Below are 19,008 nucleotides of genomic sequence, written 5' to 3'. Positions count from 1 at the left end.
CGAGCGTGCATTGGAAAATGCAGTGATGGGTCAATTCCTTCCTCGCAAGGGAGGCCATGCGTCATTTCTTTTCTCAGGGGGGTCAACAGTGTGTAGTTTTTCTCCCTCGCAAGAGAGCAATGCGTCGATTTCCAGATGTGGCACCTCAGATCCGTGCAGAGTCGAGTTGACTCCCAGGGACAATACGAGGAAAATCCAGTCACCTGGTGTTAGAAAACCACGCTGCATGGGGTTTGCGCCATCAAACTATCAAAAGCAATTGGTCAAATAGTAGGAAAGAATATACATTTGTAATTCACATTCAATGAAGCAATAAATCAATCATTTGAAACGCAATTTAATTACCCTTAATCAAATCATGTTTGTTACTTCCAACAGTTACGACAAACATCCAATTTACAACAATACATTATAAAAGTCGTGTGTAGATATTTTGAAACACATACATATAATATTCAACATTAGACATAGATTAATGGTCCAACATTCCTCTTCTTATTCAAAATACCATGTGGTAATCGCTAATAATTATACCAGGAATCCACATATTAGAGATGGTTGCATAGTCTATCACGGCCCTAAATCAAACTTATTTCCATCCCTGTTTGGGTAGGGCTGTGATAGAGAGTCCTTGAAGGGCAAATTAGATCTTCTTCGCAACCTCTCAATGTATAAAAAGTTGACGCGTTTCGGCTCCTTCGCATATGGGCCTCCTCATGACTAATGGGGAGAGCCAAACCTAATAAATACAAACAGTATATATTACTCCACTAAGTGGAAAATTAAGTGCTCTATGCAATCCATTACGCCACAAAGGTGCTTGCAAATATGTTAAATGCCGCATGAAACTGCTCTAAAAGAATGCGAACCCTCTATTGTTCATAACCACTTGTGTAACTTATTTATTTTTCAAGTGGGAACCCATTACCAAGTTTTTTGAAAAAACTTCTGTCAAACACTATACTCAACCCATGTTAAGAGATACTAATATGTATCCCAAATTGATTTGTGCCTATTTTATTCGGTCGTAGCAACAAGAGCCTACAAATAAAAATTATACGGTAAGACTCTCAATTACTTGGGGGTTTCGTCAGACACCTTCGTTTCAGTGCCCTTTACAAAAACCAGTACTTACTCATTTTGTACTTGACATGGCGCATTACGGGACCTACTAAGTGTACTTTTCCCTTCTTGTCGGCCGGGCGTGTACGTCCTTTCTCCAATTCCTCGTGTTACGGAGGAAATTGGCAAAACCCGACAGTATATCAACTTTACTACCCCCGTGGCGGCCATCTTCGAACAAATCAACTATTTGCTCATGGTGGCCATCTTTGAATGAATATTCCTATTCTCTAAGTATAGGTCATAAGCCTGACCCCTCCTGATTTTATTACTTTAAACTATGTGTTATGGTCTTTTTATAAATAATCGGTGTTGTGATTGATTAACCCTTCATATGTCTCAAGGTTTAAATATATACTGTATTGTTGAAAAATGGGCTATTGGTAAGGGCAAGTAAGTACCTACACGTAGCAATAGGTCACCAATCTACAGTTAAGTCCAGCCAGGTCCCAGTAAATTAAACCTAGCTCAACCCTTGGTAGCTTGGAAATGAGCGACAAGGCTTAACTTAGGAGACAAAGCGTAAAGCATTCAAATATCACAAAACAGTAATTAAAGAAAACACAGGAAACAGTTTAAAAATCCAAAATCAATTTATGAAAAATAGGAAATATTTTTTGCTTTAAAATAACACCAAAAACAAATAAAATCAGATAAGGGGAACCGGAGATAGGAATTTTTAAAGAATTATTGCTTTCTAGCGCATAGAAACAAAAAGCACCAATCTGGTCATCTGGTCGTACCTCGACCGGGGCAAAGTCAAAGCTTAAGGCCGACCGCGATGGAGCCTGGCTCGGCTACAGCCCACGAGAGGCCTCGGTCAAAAGTTTACCTTAGGACTTAGTCGTTTTTCTGAAGATTTTCTTCAGCGGGACGAACCTGCCAGTCCAATCCGACCTCCTGGAACTCTTCCTCGGATACGCGTCGCAGGAGCCCTCAGTGGAGATTTTTACCTTCGGACTTAGTAGTTTTTTAGAGGTAAAAATCCTTTGACCGGGGCAAACTTGGATCTTGATCCGACATACTTGGAGCCCTCCTCGGATACGCTGGCTGGGAGGTCCCGGTCAACTTCCTACGTTGTGACTTAGGGGGTCATTACGACCCTGGCGGTTGACGGAGAAGTGGGGGTTTTACCACCAACAGGCTGGCGGTAAAACAATTGGAATTATGACCATGGCGGTTACCCCCATGGTCATCCGCCACTTCTCCGATCAGACCGCCATGGCGGAGATGACCACTGGGCTGGAGACTTGGGTCTCCAGCCCGGCGGCCGTCACAAGACCGCCAGCGGTATCATGACCCAGCTTACCGCCATGGATTTCATGGGGTTTGGAACCGCCATGAAATCCATGGCGGTAAGCACTATCAGTGCCAGGGAATTCCTTCCCTGGCACTGATAGGGGTCTCTGCCACCCCCACCCCCTCCCCCGAGTCCGTCCCCGACACCCCCCACCTCCACCCCCTCCCCCGAGTCCCTCCCCGACACCCCCCACCCCCTGCCACCCCCCAAAGGTGGCAGGACCCCCCTCCCCACCCCTACCCCCGACATCACAACACAGACACACACCCGACACGCATGTAGGCACCAAAAACACACATTCCTGCACACACACGAACAAACATGCCAACAGACACACACACAGTCATACACGCACACCCTCATTCAGACATACACGCACACATCCATACAGACATACATACAGACAGACACGCACACATTTCCATTCACACTACACCCCCGCATGCTTACACGCACTCACACACCCCCTCTACATACTCATAACGCACACCCCCATGCACTCACACATCACACAACACCCCACACCCCCTCCCCTAACGGACGATCAACTTACCTTGTCCGTTGATCTTCCGGGAGGGGACGGGATCCATGGGGGCTGCTCTGCCGCCACCACACCGTCAACAGAACACCGCCACGCTGAATCACAGAATGTGATACGGTGGGCGGTGTTCTGTTGACGTGGCGGTGGAGGTGGAGCAACCTCCACTTCCCCGCCGCCCGCCAGTATGGCTGCTGGCGGCTCTCCGTCCGGAAAAGGACGGAGGGCTGCCAGCAGTCATAATACGCCGAGCAGAAAACCGCCACCACTGGCAGTCTTCAGCACGGCGGTCCCTCTGCGGTCTTGTCAAAAGACCGCTGAGGTCGAAATGACCCCCATTAGTCTCTTTTTTTGGAGATTTTCTTCACTGGGACGAACCTGCAAGTCAGGCGGGGTCGCGGTTGAGGCAAGCCGGCTAGAGTTGCCACAGCGGGTCGGTCCCTCTATGGAGCTTTTTTCGAAAAGTTCTCCAAAGTTCTCCAATCTTCTGGATCGTCTTCCAGATGTTCTTTTAAGGTTCTTTTGAGGTCCACAGTTCATCCCAAGGTTCCAGAAGCTCTGAGATGCTCCTTGAGGGTGCGGACTACAACTCCCAGACTGCACCTGGTGCAAACTCTGTTTTGGCCACTGGACAGTGGTCAGTTGGTTGGTTTCTTCAGGAGTTGGTGCAGGGGACTCTGGTTCGCAACTTTTCACCCTGTAGCAAGCAGGGAGTCCCTCCTTGAACCAGTTGAAGACAGGCAAAGTCCTTCTTGTGGTGAAGCTCAAATGTGCAGCTGGTGCAGTCCTCCAGAGTGCAGGGTCCAGGTGCCGGCCAGGGGTCCAGCAGAGAAGTCCTTCTTCTCCTGTAGTTCTTCCTTGTTGGAATCGGATGGGGATCTGAGGTGTGGGTGCAGGTCTGCCAGTTTTATCCCTGCTTCTGGGTGAAAAACAGGGGGGTCCTGGTTCTCCAATCAGGAGCATGGTCATTCCCCCTGTGGTGACCACTTCCTGGGAAGTGTGGCAAAAATCAATCCCAGGGAGCAACATTCCTCAAAAATCCATCATGGCTGAAAGTGATTTTTGGAGGTTGCATCTGGCTGAGCCCATCCAATGGTGTGGCTAAAAATCCTAAACACACCCCTCTCCTGCCCTCTCCTAATCTAATCAAGGGGCACCTAATTGTCTGGGTTTGCAGGATGTGAGGGTGTTACTGGGTTGCTCCAAATGTCCTTCTCTGTCTTTGAAGACCAATTTGACAGCCCTCCCACTTCCTGCTTCCCCATCTGCTGAGGGGAGATCTCCTACCCCAGATACATCTCTTTGTGCTGAGCCAGGCCCCTTCACATCTCATCAAGGCAGCCTGGCCAATCAGAGCACAGCAGCAAAAACACTGCCAGGCTGGAGCTGGCAACTTTTCACGTAAAGTTTAAAACTCTTTACCTGAACAAGTTATATTAAATCCCATAACTGGAAGTTGTTGGATTTATTATAACAATTAATTTGGTACTTAAGGGAATTTTAAAATTTAAAATAAAGTCTCCCCGTTCTAGCCTATGGAGGTCATTCACTACAATGAGAGAAAAACTATTTTTATAAGGTCCCTGCTTATATTACATGGCACCCAGCCCTAGGGGCACATAGGGCACACCTTAGGGGTGACATATGTAAAAATAAGGTAGTTTAAGACTTTGGAACTACTTTTAATTCCAAAGACAAATTTGCATGTAACTTTAATTTAAAAGCAGCCAGCAAGGTAGACCTGCCTTTAAAATGACACTGGGCACTTCAGCAGTGCACCTATGGGGGCACTACCTATGCTGGGGTCCCTAAACCTCCATGCCCTACCATTAACTAGGGACTTATAGGTAGGTTAATTTAGCCAATTATAATTAGCCTAATTTGCATATCCACTTTACACAGAGCACTGGCCCTGAGACTGGTAAGCAGTCCCCAGGGCACAGCCAAGAGTCAGTAACCACCAGTACCGGTTCAAAAGGTTTGGGGGTGACCAGGGCAAAAAGGAGGACTTTCCTACATGTATGAATAAGTGAAAGTTTATTTTTCCATATGGTTCGAACAGCATGTACGTTCTATATTTCTCAATATAGGGAACACATAAAACAAAATCAATACGCATACTTGATTCTAACATCAAAGAGTCCATTATTTACAATTGAGTGCACTGCACTTAGAATAACATGGTGATGACTGTTTTTTAGAGAAAAGTCCAACTTATTTTTCCAAAAGTTCTAAAAAATCCAGGTTCCGAGCCCTTTATATAAAGGCCCACATTTCATCCTAGTCATTCAGACCGTGCCTTGCTGTTCCAAATGTTTCAATGAATCGTGCCTCCCTCCTGATTAAGTGAGCGGAGACTAGTCGTCCATCTCCTTTAGTGTGTACCATCTCCAATCCTGTCAACCATATATCATCTGGTTTGTGACTCTGTTCACAATAATGTTCCACCAATGGGGCACTTCTGATGGCGCACTTGATTCTCGATCTATGTTGTAGAATCCTAGTTTTAACAGGCTGTGATGTCTGCCCTATATAAACCAACTCACATGGGCACTTGATACAGTAGATTACGTTTTTAGTATTACAATTTGAGAAATGTACCTGTCGGTGTAACAATCCATTCAAGCTTACTTCGTTCGATTCACTAGTAAGTTGACATGCTACACAATTTTTACATTTGTAGTGCCCCTGCAGGGGTGGAAGTTGTAACAGTATTCTCAGATCTTTTTTATTTTCAGCAGGGTATGTGGATGCTGATTTGATCAGTTTTTTTTGGATACCCTCTAATGATCAGTTTAGTTATCAAATCTGAAGCATTTTCAAAGTAGTCCTCTTTGTTGCTACAATTCCTCCTGATACTGAGAAATTGGCCATAAGGCAGGTTTTCTTTCAATGTTCTCGGATGGCCACTCATGAAATGCAACAGGGTATTCCGGTGAGTTGGTTTCGTATACAAACTTACTTCTAAGTGACCCTCATTTGACATGATCCATAGATCAAGAAAATTAATTCTCTTGGTATTTTCATGCATTGTGAACTTAAAATCTGGTGTACGTTGGTTTAGCCATTCATTGAAGGCTTACAAAATTGTCTGATCTCCTTGCCAAATCATAAATATATCATCTATATATCTGAACCAATTATTAATGTTCTTACTGAAGGGATTAGAATGATCATACACCCATTTCTTTTAGAAACAGTCCATTACCAGATTTGCTACCTTTGGTGCAAAGCTGCACCCCATAGCTACTCGTTTAATTTGTAGAAACATCGTCTCTTTATATACAAAATATTTTTTTGTTAAAGATAGACTGGCCAAAGTAGTTAAAAATTCAGTAGGGGTATTGATTATCCCTAATGAATTTGTAACTACTTTGGCCAGTCTATGTTATATAGATACAGATATAGGATGCCAAGTCTAACAATCATGCACAAATTTGGTGGCTGCAGCAGGACCCACTCCTAACCACCATCTACAAAACCTGTTCTCCTCCAGCTGAATACCAGAATAATCCCTGATCCCCCAAATAGCAGCACTGTATACCATAACAGGTCAACACTTCATGTTATAGATTTGCAGCAGGGGCTCGATAGGTTTGCTGCCCACTGCGGCAGCAAATCTGAAAAGTGAACCACAGGCTTGATTAAATTGAAGGCAGCAATTATCAAGACAGAGGGGCGAATTGTTGAGCTGATCAAATGTGACCTCTAGATAAGGAAAAGAGGTCACCCTCTCAATAGACTTCCCCTTAACTAAATTATGTCTTGGCTTAGCTGAGCATTTCCCACAAACCATATAATATGTTTTCCCAACATTCAAGTCAAGCTCAAGGTTATCCATGAACTCAACAAAAAGATCAACAAAACATTTAAGCCCATAAGGGAAGCAGGAAAGGAGGACAGCGTTGTCTGCGTACATCAAAGTTGTTACGGGTAACCATTTAATCTTCAGCAAATCCCTCTCATTCTCAACCAAGTAAGAACTAAGCCCATTGATGTATAGCAGGATGAGAATTGGTGCTAATACACAACCCTGAGCCCTCCTTGGAATGGAAAAAGATTCTGCGCATTCCCCGTCCTGTCCGTACCTAACACACATATTAACATCACAGTGAAGGGCCTGAAAAAAATCTACCAGTGGTCATGGAAGACCAAGACTGGCCAATATGCCCCAATGTATAGACATGATCATCCAGTCAAATGCACAACTCAGGTCAATAAATGCCAAATGCAGTTCTCCCTTCATGGCAACCACGTATTTACCAATTAACAGATTAAGGTTCAGGCATTGTTCAACTGTTCCTTTCCCTTCCCTGAACCCATATTGGTCTGGACAAAAAAACATTATTGGATTGCACCCAATCCTCTAAGCTCTGCAAAACAATGTACCCCGGAATGTTGACCATTGAATCCAGTAATCTTGTCTGCTGCCCTATTTAAAAACTGGGACAATCACTGCAGACTTTCATGTTTTAGGAATAGTTGTTGCAGAGATAGCATTAAAGATATTAGTTAAAATTGGGGTCCAAAACAAAACATCTGCCATTTAAAGGTCCATAGGGACACCATCTGGAACAGGCGCCTTGTTTGAAGAACTAGCCAGAATAGCAGTATGAACTTCATCAATTTCAAATGTGATGCTGGAAGATGGGGAAGATACCCCCACGGAAACCAGTGAACCACAACTTATATCTAGAACGTATACCCCGTAAAATGATCCACCCACTGAGAGGGAATAATTGTACAGCCAAAATCTTCATTAGGACAGGAGCTAACCTGTTTGCTATTAACGACTTTCCAGTAACTCTTGGCATCCCTGGAGCAGAAAGTAGATAGAAGACACTCCCACTGCTTCCCATTCAGGCAAAGCTTTCTGGCCCTAATGAAACTCTTATATGTAGCTCTAGCCATAGTGATCACTTACGGGACTCTGGGGATGGATTTAAGTTCGGCATGCAGGTTTTTATTTGCTGCCCTACAATTTTGATCAAAAATCACCACTCTTATATGGCCAATCTGGGCCGGACATCTCAGTCATTATGGACTTAACCAAGGTGATTAACACATCAGAGGCCTCCATAATAGCACCTGCTTGAGCATCAGGATTTAACAAAACCTCAGTGATCAAGGAGACATTGATTATTATAACAATAGTCTCCAGCAGGATGGGATAGCAATATGACACCATTTTACTCTCTGACCCTGATCTTTAGTGGCCAAATTCTTTAAACCGGGCAGGGAGTTGACCTGTCCAGCCCCTGCTACTCTAACCTCAATAGGATTATGGTCACTAAAACAGGTTTCATGAGCCATACTAGAAATAAGCTCTTCATCAAGGGACTTGGAAACAAACACATAATTGATCATTGTTCCTCTGCCCCTCCCAACAAAAGTAGGCTGTTGATCAGCAGTGACCACCCCTCTTGTCAAGACATTTAACAAACCAAATGTTCCCATGGCTTGAAGAAGCAATCTCTCTCTGGCATCTGATGGCAGGGGACAATGTGTAATTTCTCTGGTCAAAAAAGGAATTAGAATCAGTGGTATTGGAGCCCATCTTAGCATTAAAATCTCTCCAGCAAGACATTAAAAGATATTTAGTGAAATAGGGCCTCGACCCTAAAACTGAAAGAACCTTAAACAGAGTTTCAATATGGCAATCTACTTCCCATACAGCATTATAAAAGTTCAGAACAAAGAAATAGGACTCATTGGAAAAAACAACTCACAAAATGTGAATACCACTATGCCTCACAGGAATGGGGGTTACTCTAAAAAGTTTTTTGACATGAAAAAAGCAGCTAGACCACCTCGGGCTCGAGAGCTAAGGGAGGGTAGGGCTGGCACCACAGGAGATTCATACCTATCCAGAATGGAAGATTCCTGTGCCCAATTTTCCAGCAACAAAATTATATCATAATGGGAAACAATTCTGACCCATCCCTGGTCTGATTGTTTAGCCTTGATGCTTGCTATGTTCCAAATGAGAAATGTAATAGATTTATCAGCAGAACAAAACACCTCCTCTATAGAACTTGAGGGACTCCTGAGTCTAGAAGGGGATAAACAAAGAGTCACAGCAACCCGCTGTCAATCATTTTCATCCAGGCCAGATAACGGAAGAAACCTAATGGACGTGGGAAATACATTACAGCCTCCTCCATGTGGCCCCCTCGTACCATCCCCCCCATGATGCCTAACTGTAAATGCTTATAAAAGAATCCCCAGATGCCTAATACTAATAGCAGGAGCTGCTGAACGGGCATACATTACAGAGGCAACCAGGTGCCTGGCCAGGCTAGGTTTTTTACAGCTAATGACTACACAATCCCCTTTAAAGTGGGTTTGTCTGGGTCCGAAACAAACCCACCCCACCCTATTTACATACAAAATATCATTGTATTTGAGAAGAGAAATCTGCAATGATACACAGTCACTAACATACTTTGGCCCATATTTAAAGGAAAATGATGGAGCGCAACACTGCGTCAAAATTGGCAGCGCCGCGCTCCGTCATTTTCACAACACAGGGATGCACCGTATTTAATTGAATACGGCGCACCCCACCAGTGCCAACTCAGGCATCCTCACACCATTGTGCAAGGATGTCTGCGTTGAGAGGTTTGATTGTTTATGTTTATGTGTGGGAAGGTGTCCCTTCTTGACCATAAACAATTACTAATGGCAATTTGGTACTTCTGTGAGTGCTGCAGAATGCAGCACACACTGAAGTGCAAAGCGCCATTTCGAAATGATTGTTTATGTGCATGAAGGGATACCTTCCCACACATAAACAATCATGTCTGGCATTTTGCTCTTTCAATGCAGCACACATAGAAAAAGGAAAAAAAGAGGGAATAAAAGTATTCCTTCTAGTTGCACTTTGCTAACGCCACCCCTGGGGTGGCGTTAGACTTTGGCGCTGCCTCAGGTATACGAAATCTCATAAATCTGAGGCAGTGTCAAAATGCAATGGGTGTTGCTGTGGCACGCCTACTGCAACATCCATTGCACGCCCCTTCCACATAAAGAGCTGCATGTGAAGGGACTATATTTACAAGGTGGCGTTAAGCCATAAAAGTGGCTTAACGCTACCTAGTAAATACGGTGCAGGGCATAGTGCCACCAGAGCGTCACTAAAAGTGACACTCCGGTGGCGCTAGGGGCTCTTAAATATGCCCCTTTCTTTTTCAAAGCTTCTGTGAACTTTGCAGCTTTGGAAATAAGCTGTGGAACTACTGTTAAAACAGCCACATAGGGCTACACTCACATGGCAAATCAAGTCGAGGCAACTCATTACTTTGGCCAACTGACCGCCCTGACCTTGCTCACCCATAGCCCTCCCCTGGACCCCTGGAGAAATACGATGTAACTCCTGCTGCCCACAGTCACTGTAGGGGTGAGAATCCACATGCCCTTCCGGGACCACTAACACAGGAGCCGCTGACAGCGGAAGCTGCTTTGCGGCCCCTTAGCGGCATACTCTGACGATATGGTAGACACCCCCGTATGGTCTACCGATTGGACTGCTCCCCTGAGCTCACAGGAGTCGCAGAACTGTTACAAACACTAGGAAGCTGGTTAAACAGTAACGACATAGAAGTTTCTAGTTTGTTAATTCTCTCTTCCAATTGTCCCAAGGTCTGAGTAAGCACACCTTTAAATATTTCCATCATTACATCCCAATTGAACGACATCACGTCCTGTACAGAAGCAGGTGCAGACTGGATGATGCTATGTAAATGAGCAGGGAAAATACAAGTTTCAGACCTGGCAGTAGTGGAGCATTTAGATTGACATTTCCTTTTAACGACTGGCGGTAAACCTTGTGCCATATCCTCGGGCTCCCCAAGCACCCCAAGAGGACCCTAGTCACCCACAATGGAAGTTATAGGTCCAGACTCAGCCCCCAGCTCGGGACATACTGGAGAATGTAAGCAGTCAGGGGGAGGGTCAAGCTGTCTCGCGCTCTTAGAACCGGAGTCTAAGAACAAGCGCCATTCAGCCAAGTCAATCTCCTTAGCAATGACACCTACTGCACGAGGAAGAAATGGGTCTAAACATGTGCTCTGGGGGATTTATTCACGGTTCCCATATCACCTGGTAGTTTACGCTTGCATAATGGCCAAGCAAGCAAACGTTGATACCCAGACTCTACAACAGGCTAACCAACAGACTTAACCAGCAGAGGCAAACTCACCCGAAAGAATCCGCACAGTTACATTACGGGTGCTTAAGAAGGCACCATGTCCAAGGTGACAGGAGGAAAGATTAAAGAGACGGGGCTCAGCCCAGGCTCCTACAAGCAATGCTGGGCGAAGACGCGCCCGCTTTTTACCCGGCCTTCGTCGCGGTGATCGGATGGTCCCTATCAGCGCGCGGCACGGGGAGCAGCCCCTTCTCCAAATTCAAGGGCCTTGTGGGAGAGCGAGACCCTTCCTCCGCAGCCTCCTTTTGTCCCTGGGACATTCAGCCATTTTTGCTGAATGGCGCATCACACTATCAGCACTTTATTATTCTCAGGTTCTGGCTAAGACTTTTTCATAGATTAGTTACCTTACCTCAATGTAACGACTGGTCGCCAACTTGCCACCCTGCCTACGCGACCAGCAATCCGCACAGAGCACTTCACATGTCACTTTCTTCTGCACGTTTTATTCCCAATATAGGTCTTCCATTTTAAAGCTCTTATTGATCAAGAGCTCCCTGCGCCATTGCACTGATTCACTGCACTTTCTGCAATCCGCTGGCTCAGCTAAGATCATGTTTACGGTATACACTTTCTGGAAGTTGGTGTTAAGGGCGAGGGGATTGCTCGGGTAGTTTATTAATATAGTGGCACCCTTTGCATGTTTTAACTTAACATGCTATGTACGAAGATCATTTTGATAGTCCTGTGATGATCCATGTTAAACAAACAATATAAAGGCGGAAAATGACACCAGCCACTATCACACTTATTTTATGTGAAGCAAAAATGATCTTGAATACATTTTTCTAACTCGCCCATAAGTTCTAGAAACTTGCTGGTAGGTCTTTAAATAGATACCATTCCATGTACTGCATTTGGTAACAGCATTTTATTTGTTATATGAGTGTATTATATATTCAAAGATTTTTCAGATGCATTTGTACTATTTTATGATGTTCTGGTCTATGATATTGTACCATACTGTTGTGGTCTATTTTTCAATGACCAAATAAAGTTAATACTGGATACTGGACAGGCCCAGGTCAATAGCTAATCCTGCAGAGTTCCCATTGTGCCAGGCTACCTGTGCGCAGTTACCAGGCTGCGCATGACATTAGTCTACCACACGCAGCCACATGCGTGTAACCAGCCAAGTGCCCCTTATCCTTGTTGCATTGCAGTGGACTTATATTCAAAGGCAGACAATTGTGGTAAATATGCACAGTCCGTTTGCCATGTGCTTAGCGTGGGTAAGACACGTAGTGAGATTCACACACAGTAAAAAGTCCAAATCTGGGTGATCCAAAAAGCAAAGCTTCTGGGTTTACTGAATGGGTACAACCCAATTGCAACAGTGCAGGTCAGAAATCACTGTTTGTGGGGTACTACTGTAACTATAGTGGGGGGCAATTGAAATAAAGTGTGAGTCGGAATGCCAAGCACATTCGTTTTAATCAAAGATTTTTACTGTAGGACTTTGTCTCTGAAATGGAAATTAAAATCCTCCAAAGAGGCAAGGTGGAAGATTGTAACCCAGGAAGTCCTTTCAAAGCCGGATAACCACTGGAGGAGGACCTGCTGAAACCATTTGTTTTAGAAAGAAAAAGGGGTGCCCTGTATTCGCAAGAAACTAGGGTAATGAAGGCCATAATTTCAACAATGCTCCAAAGTAAATCACTTGAGAGTATTTAGTACATTTGCTGGAATAAATACATACAATGATCCTGCTTAGATTCAATTACTCAGTATAATCACGAGTAAAACAGCAATTCCAATGTGTGAAAAGGTGCTACAGGTGAGGGCGCAGTGAGAGTGTAAAATAAGTGAGCAAGCTGCAAATAACAAACAAACAGTGTGCATAATAACAACGAGATCTTAACCATTGGAACAACAATTACAAATTAAAACCTCATAGAAAAAAACACTAAATAGGTTTCTCAAAGTCTGACAACCAATGCAAGAGTGGTTAAGACTGAAAAGTTGACGTTTCAACCCCTTGCAAACACTTAAAAGGGTCTTCATCTGGACAAGTAAGTAGCAACTTTAACCCATAAAGGAACATGCATTAATTAATTGTCAAGAGAACAAAAATGAGTGGCCAATGCCATGCCAATGTTGATAAATGACTGGCGGTGTCCAAAATTGAACCAGCCAAATTCCCTAAATGTGTCAGTCAGAGACGTAAACTCAGTGTGACCATCTGCAGCATTCAGCACCATTTGTTTTGGCAGGAAACATGCAGAGAGGGAAAAATGCAAATTTTGTGTCCAGCAAAGTCTTCTCCTCAGTTGGATACTTTTCACAGCTTCACCCTTTCAAGAATTCTTCATTCTGGCTCAGCTTCTTTTTTGGAGCTCAAAATCCCCCAGCAGATCAAGGCTACAGCGTGTATCTGGGAAAGTCGCAAGACAGTCAGATAGTATTGCTTCAAGAGTCCACCAAACAGGTTTATTGCATGACAAAAAGCTCCAAGCAGGATAAGGGGAAGCAGCCTAAACCACGTTTCCCGAACAACAAAGTCATGGACAACGAAAGTGGAAGAACGCTTTCGTTAAACACGACTTCCTTGTTCGGTGCCTTAACCACGCATGTGCTGAACCACGCACATGCGTGGTTAAGGCACAGAAGAAGGGAGTCGGCTTCGGAGGACGTGATCAGGTAAGTGGGGCTGGGACGGGGGCTGTTTTGAGGGGGTCGGGTTATTTTTAGTTTTAGGGGTGGGGGTCGGAGTGGTTTAGGTTTAGGAGTGGGGGAGGGGGTCGGGCATTTTTTGTTTTGGGGCAGGGTGGGGGGTCAGGGTCTTTTAGTTTTTGGGGGTGGGGGTCAATGGGTTAGGTTTAGGGGTGGGGGAGGGGGTCGGGGCATTTTAGTTTTAGGGGTGGGGGTCGGAGTATTTTTATATTTAGGGGCGGGGGTGGGGGTTGGTGTATTTTTACTTTTTAGGGGTGTGGGGTTGGGGTAGTTTAGGTTTTAGGTGCAAGGGTGGGGGGTTGGGGTGGTTTTAGGGGCGGGGTGGGGGGTCACTGTAATTTTAGGGGTGGGCGTTGGGGTGGTTTTAGGGGTGGGGTGGGGAGTCGTGGTAATTTTAGGGGCGGGGTGGGGATTGTGGTGGTTTTAGGTTTTAAGGGCACGTGGGGGGGTCGCAGTAATTTTAGGGGCAGGTTGGGGTGGTTTTAGGGGCGGGGTGGGGGTTGTGGTAGTTTTAGGGGTGGGGTAGGGGGTTGGGGTAGTTTAGGTTTTAGGGACAGGGGTGGGGGTTGGGGTAGTGTAGGTTTTAAGGGTGGGGTGAGGGGTTGGGGTGGTTTTAGGGGGACAGGGACTGGATCAGTGGGAGGGAAAAGGGAAAACCCTTTTAGGAAATGTTTTTTAGGGGTACAAGGTTGGTCATGGGTTATCCGTTTGGGAGTGGAGGAAGAGGCAGAGGCAGTGGCTGAGAAGTGTGTACGGTGAGGTGCCTTGGGTGCAGGTGCGAGCATGGAGCCCATATGTGTGCTGTGTGACTGTTGGATGGGTGAACTGGGTGTTTGGGTCTAGGGAGAGGAGGGGGGAGGAGCAGCTTGTTTTTCATGCCCAGTGTGGTCACAATTTGGGTGAATTGACTTAGGTGGTTGGTCCCAGTCCTCTGAAGGTCTGGACTCCAAATATTGGCACAAATTAAGCACTTCTTATAAAACTAAGCTCTTTTCAGTGTGTCCCCCACATAAGAAAGTATAATAAAGAGTCATTGCTGTAGCAAAAAAGACGTTGTTTTTTTTTATAGATCAAGGCTACCATTTTTAGTAGGTGAGATTCGAACTCGTAACTTAGAGGGTCACCACAGATGGCAGGAGCAATCGCTGAACTTACCGAACCATAATACTAGCCTGGTGGCCCTTTAAAACGTCAAAAAAGCGACATTTATATGCCCCAAACCTTATATGTTAGCTTCCATTTACATAATTATGGCACACAAACGCACTAGCTCCTCCACAATTCCATTACAATAATAACATGTTTTGGCTACTTTTGGCCGATGTAAAGCAAGAATAAGCGCAAGTATATTCGCAGATATCAAAATACAGCTTTCGTTCAGAGCCATCAAATAATGGGCTACTCATTTTAATGTGGGGATGCATTCACTGTTTCATGTAAAGCAAACTAGTGCTAAAACGTCCCAATTAATGTGAGTACGCACTGCAGCAGAAAGTCCAGCAGGTGGCAGTACGCACATGCTTGGTAGTAAACAATAAACTCAGAAGTGCAATTATCTCCAGTGGCTAAAAAAGGTAAGCAGAAAAAGCAGTTTAGGTAGCGTTACTTACTAATGTTTTAATTAACTTTGTCCAGCTTTGACAGACACAATTTACGCATGAAGCAAAAGTAATGATAAAATACATAGAACAGACCCTCCAGCTTTTCACGATCTTGCGTTGTGCATAATAAAAATAAAAACGAAATTATCTGAACGCCTGATGCCCATCACTTTCCAGATGTTTACAAATGAAAACAGTCTAGTGACGCAGTGGCAAAGATCAAAAACTATAAAACTGTCAGCGCACTCTCTGTGCTGCCTATTCTTCTGATTAATGTTTGAATCATCATATCTTATTGTTAATAAAAACATCACAATAACATACACGTAAAAAGTTTCACTGAAAAATCTTCCAATTTTTTCTAACATATGCAGTACAAATATTTTGGAGATAAGCTTTAAAACCAAATAAAAGTAATCCAGGCTAAAATATATAAAGCTTTAGCCATTAAAGCCAAGTGCCAAGTTGCTACTAAGTTAATTCAGGGACCCCATTTTGGGCGGCTGTGCCCAAGTATCCTATATGTTGCTTTGCATGTTGTGAAAATAATTTCAATAGCTTACAATTGATCTGAGGGTCCGAGGGATCAAGGCTGTTCATTATAGCCAATTGACAAGTCTGAATCCCCCATTAGTTGAAGATGGATTTCAGCAATAAAAACGGAATTCTTTTAAAGCCGAGCAGATGAATGATATCTTCCTTCGAGGCACCACATAGTCTGCAGAATGTTGGGCCTTGGGATGGCAAGACACCTAGCCTTAGTGCTAATAACTGAGGTGCTAAGATAAGCTGCTGGCTTTAAACTATTGTAATTATGTATTACCATCCAAGCATGTGATGGACAGTTAGTGCAATTTAGCAATTCTGTTAATGACAGGACAAAAGGGGAGATGTAGTAGATTTAAATCCCATAAACCAGGTATGTTTGTTTCCTACAAGGAAAACCTCAAAAATTGAGTTCGGGTCGCTGGCTGCGGTGTGCCAAAGGGCACTGACCAATGACTGACTTTACTTGACTGATTGACCGGGCGTTTTTATAACACTGGGAAGAGAAGGCCAAGGCCTTAGGAATTTAAACCCATTTGGTAAAGTTCTACTGTGTTATTTGTAGCGTTAACAACACGGTGCACTAACATTTTGGAAGAGTCACGAGACCGGCAGTGAGTCTCGTAGGGATGAGTCCTACCTCTCTTTTCCCTCGGCAAACAGAACTTATCCGTACGAGCATTGGAGGCAATTGGTTTTGCGGTTTCGGCACGAGAAGATGCTTTTCCCCGACGGGACTGCCTGCAGTAAGGTAGGACTCGACCGCATATGCGGTCAATAGAATGTGAAGATTAACTGCATGGATGAGTCCATGATACACTAAACGTATGAGTCAATTGGGACTCACAGGGATATTTGATAACAGTTGGCGCTTTCTCCAGAGGTTATCTCTTTCACTTCATGAAAAGCAGTAATTTAATGCCATCGAGATGATTAAACCCCTCCTCATTTTTAAATGTGTTACAGAGCAAAAAGTGTTTGGATTTCAGAGCGACCTTTTTAGAACACATGTCATCTCTTGCCAGGTTAGAAAATTACGGCTCATCGGGATTCTCTCCACTGGAAATGAAATAAGTATAGATGTGTAGCATCCCTGTACCCTACTGGACAAACAGATTTTGAAAAGTTTATACCAAATGCGAAGGGACGAGGTACAAAATTTTGAAATATCTTCCTCACAAAGGGGCAATAAATGGAATACGACCACAGATGGTACTAATAAATATCTTGATTATTCCAACCAATTATGGGTTCATGCATTTTTACATCATTTTGGTGATATACTCAGTACTAATCCGCATAAAAACAATTGATGCATGTCTATCACTTGCATGATAACCTAAATCAAATTCATTTCCCTCAAAGGTGAATATTAGAGATATCACTGGGTTAAAATTAGGCTGGTCTCCACATTTACTCAGGCTACACAGATTATTTTTGATGTTTGTGTTATTTTGGTGTAATGGCTTGATGTTTACATGATTCATAGTTTTTATTTTTGACACGCTTGCAGTGATTTTTATGATACTTGGTTTAATAGCATGCTTTTTAGGTAATGATTGGTATTTGAATAGGACACTAAGTTGCAGTAAGTACCTTTACAATTTATTTTGTCAGCCTTGAGAAAGTCCCTTCAGGGACGAAACACGTGTCGGCTGAATTTGGTTCGGATTCTGCAGCGAACTGTTTCGCATTGGATACTAAGAAACTGCATTGCTTCAAGTCAACATATGGGATAACATACACCCTTGTCACGGACTTTTTGGACTTGGGTGTCTTTTGACTTTTAAGTCTCCGGAGTTCAATGATATGGACTTTCTAGACGAGTTGTGTCAAATTTGTGATATTTATTTCTTTAATTTTCTGTTGTTATTTTGAATTATTAGTTTTATTTGTATAGGTGTGTTTCTATTTGTATTAAATGTGAATTTCAAATAGTGTAGCCAATATGTAGAACTTATTATATATTTGAACTGTACCATGGTAGTCTATTGAAGTTTAAATAGAACCAAAGGACTCAGGGTTTCAATCATTATTGGAAGTAAATCAATAATAGTGTGCTCCATTCTTCCTTCTGATTACAGTTTGTTGGTGCAAGTTTCTTGCCCCTTAATACATGTTGGACAACGGACATGTTTAGGATGTACTGAGCACCTGTGTTTACACTCTATATCAAAGGAAAGTGCGGCCTTTCTGTAGGGTTTTCTGTTGTCAATTGTTTTGGTCTAATGAAATAGGTTTCATAAACCGGCCAGCACTTCCTAAATAGAGGTCAAAATATTTACTATTTGAAGGTTCGTTTATGGTTAACAATATAATTTTGAAAAATGGATCAGTTCAGGGATGATAGAGAACAGATTTTCTCTACAATGTTTTCAGGACGGATGGAACCAGTCCCAAATATAGAAAACAAAAACAAACAATCAGAGGGAATGAAAAAGAAATATATCAGGCTAGAAAAACTTTGAAAACAAAATTATCCCGGTGGTGGGACGCTACAGTTTTAAAAAAATATATTAACGACAAAAAAGTTCCACGAGGGCTGAGAATTGTCATCTTTCCTTCTTTTGATGATCTATCATTTCAACATCTACAGGAATGGGAACAATTGCTATTTGAAGCATCAAAAGGCATGATGAATATATTGATCCAACATGCCGAACAAAAAAGAGAAAAGTTATTAAAGGAAATACAAGAATTGGAAATAGAGATAAGCAATTTGAATCTTCCCGAAGCAAAGGAAAAGAATGATAAGATATTAAAAGAGGTCCTGGACAAACATCAAGCATATATTAGAGATAGAAAGATGACAAAAATAAAAAGAGATGAGAGAGACTATAAGGAAGGACGCATTTACACTTTTGCTAGGAGATTTGATGGCATCTCAATTAAATCATCAACAAATGAGACAAATTTGAATAGACAAGTCTCAGAGAGTGAGTCTGAGGTTTCAATAACATCTACAGATCAGGAAAGGGAAACACCAAGTGATAGCTCAAGTCTAGCCTCAGATACTAGT

Source organism: Pleurodeles waltl, chromosome 12, assembly GCF_031143425.1.
Source record: "Pleurodeles waltl isolate 20211129_DDA chromosome 12, aPleWal1.hap1.20221129, whole genome shotgun sequence".
In the NCBI taxonomy this organism is placed as follows: Eukaryota; Metazoa; Chordata; class Amphibia; order Caudata; family Salamandridae; genus Pleurodeles; species Pleurodeles waltl.
The sequence above is the reverse complement of the archived record's forward strand: the minus strand, read 5'-3'. Positions refer to the sequence as shown.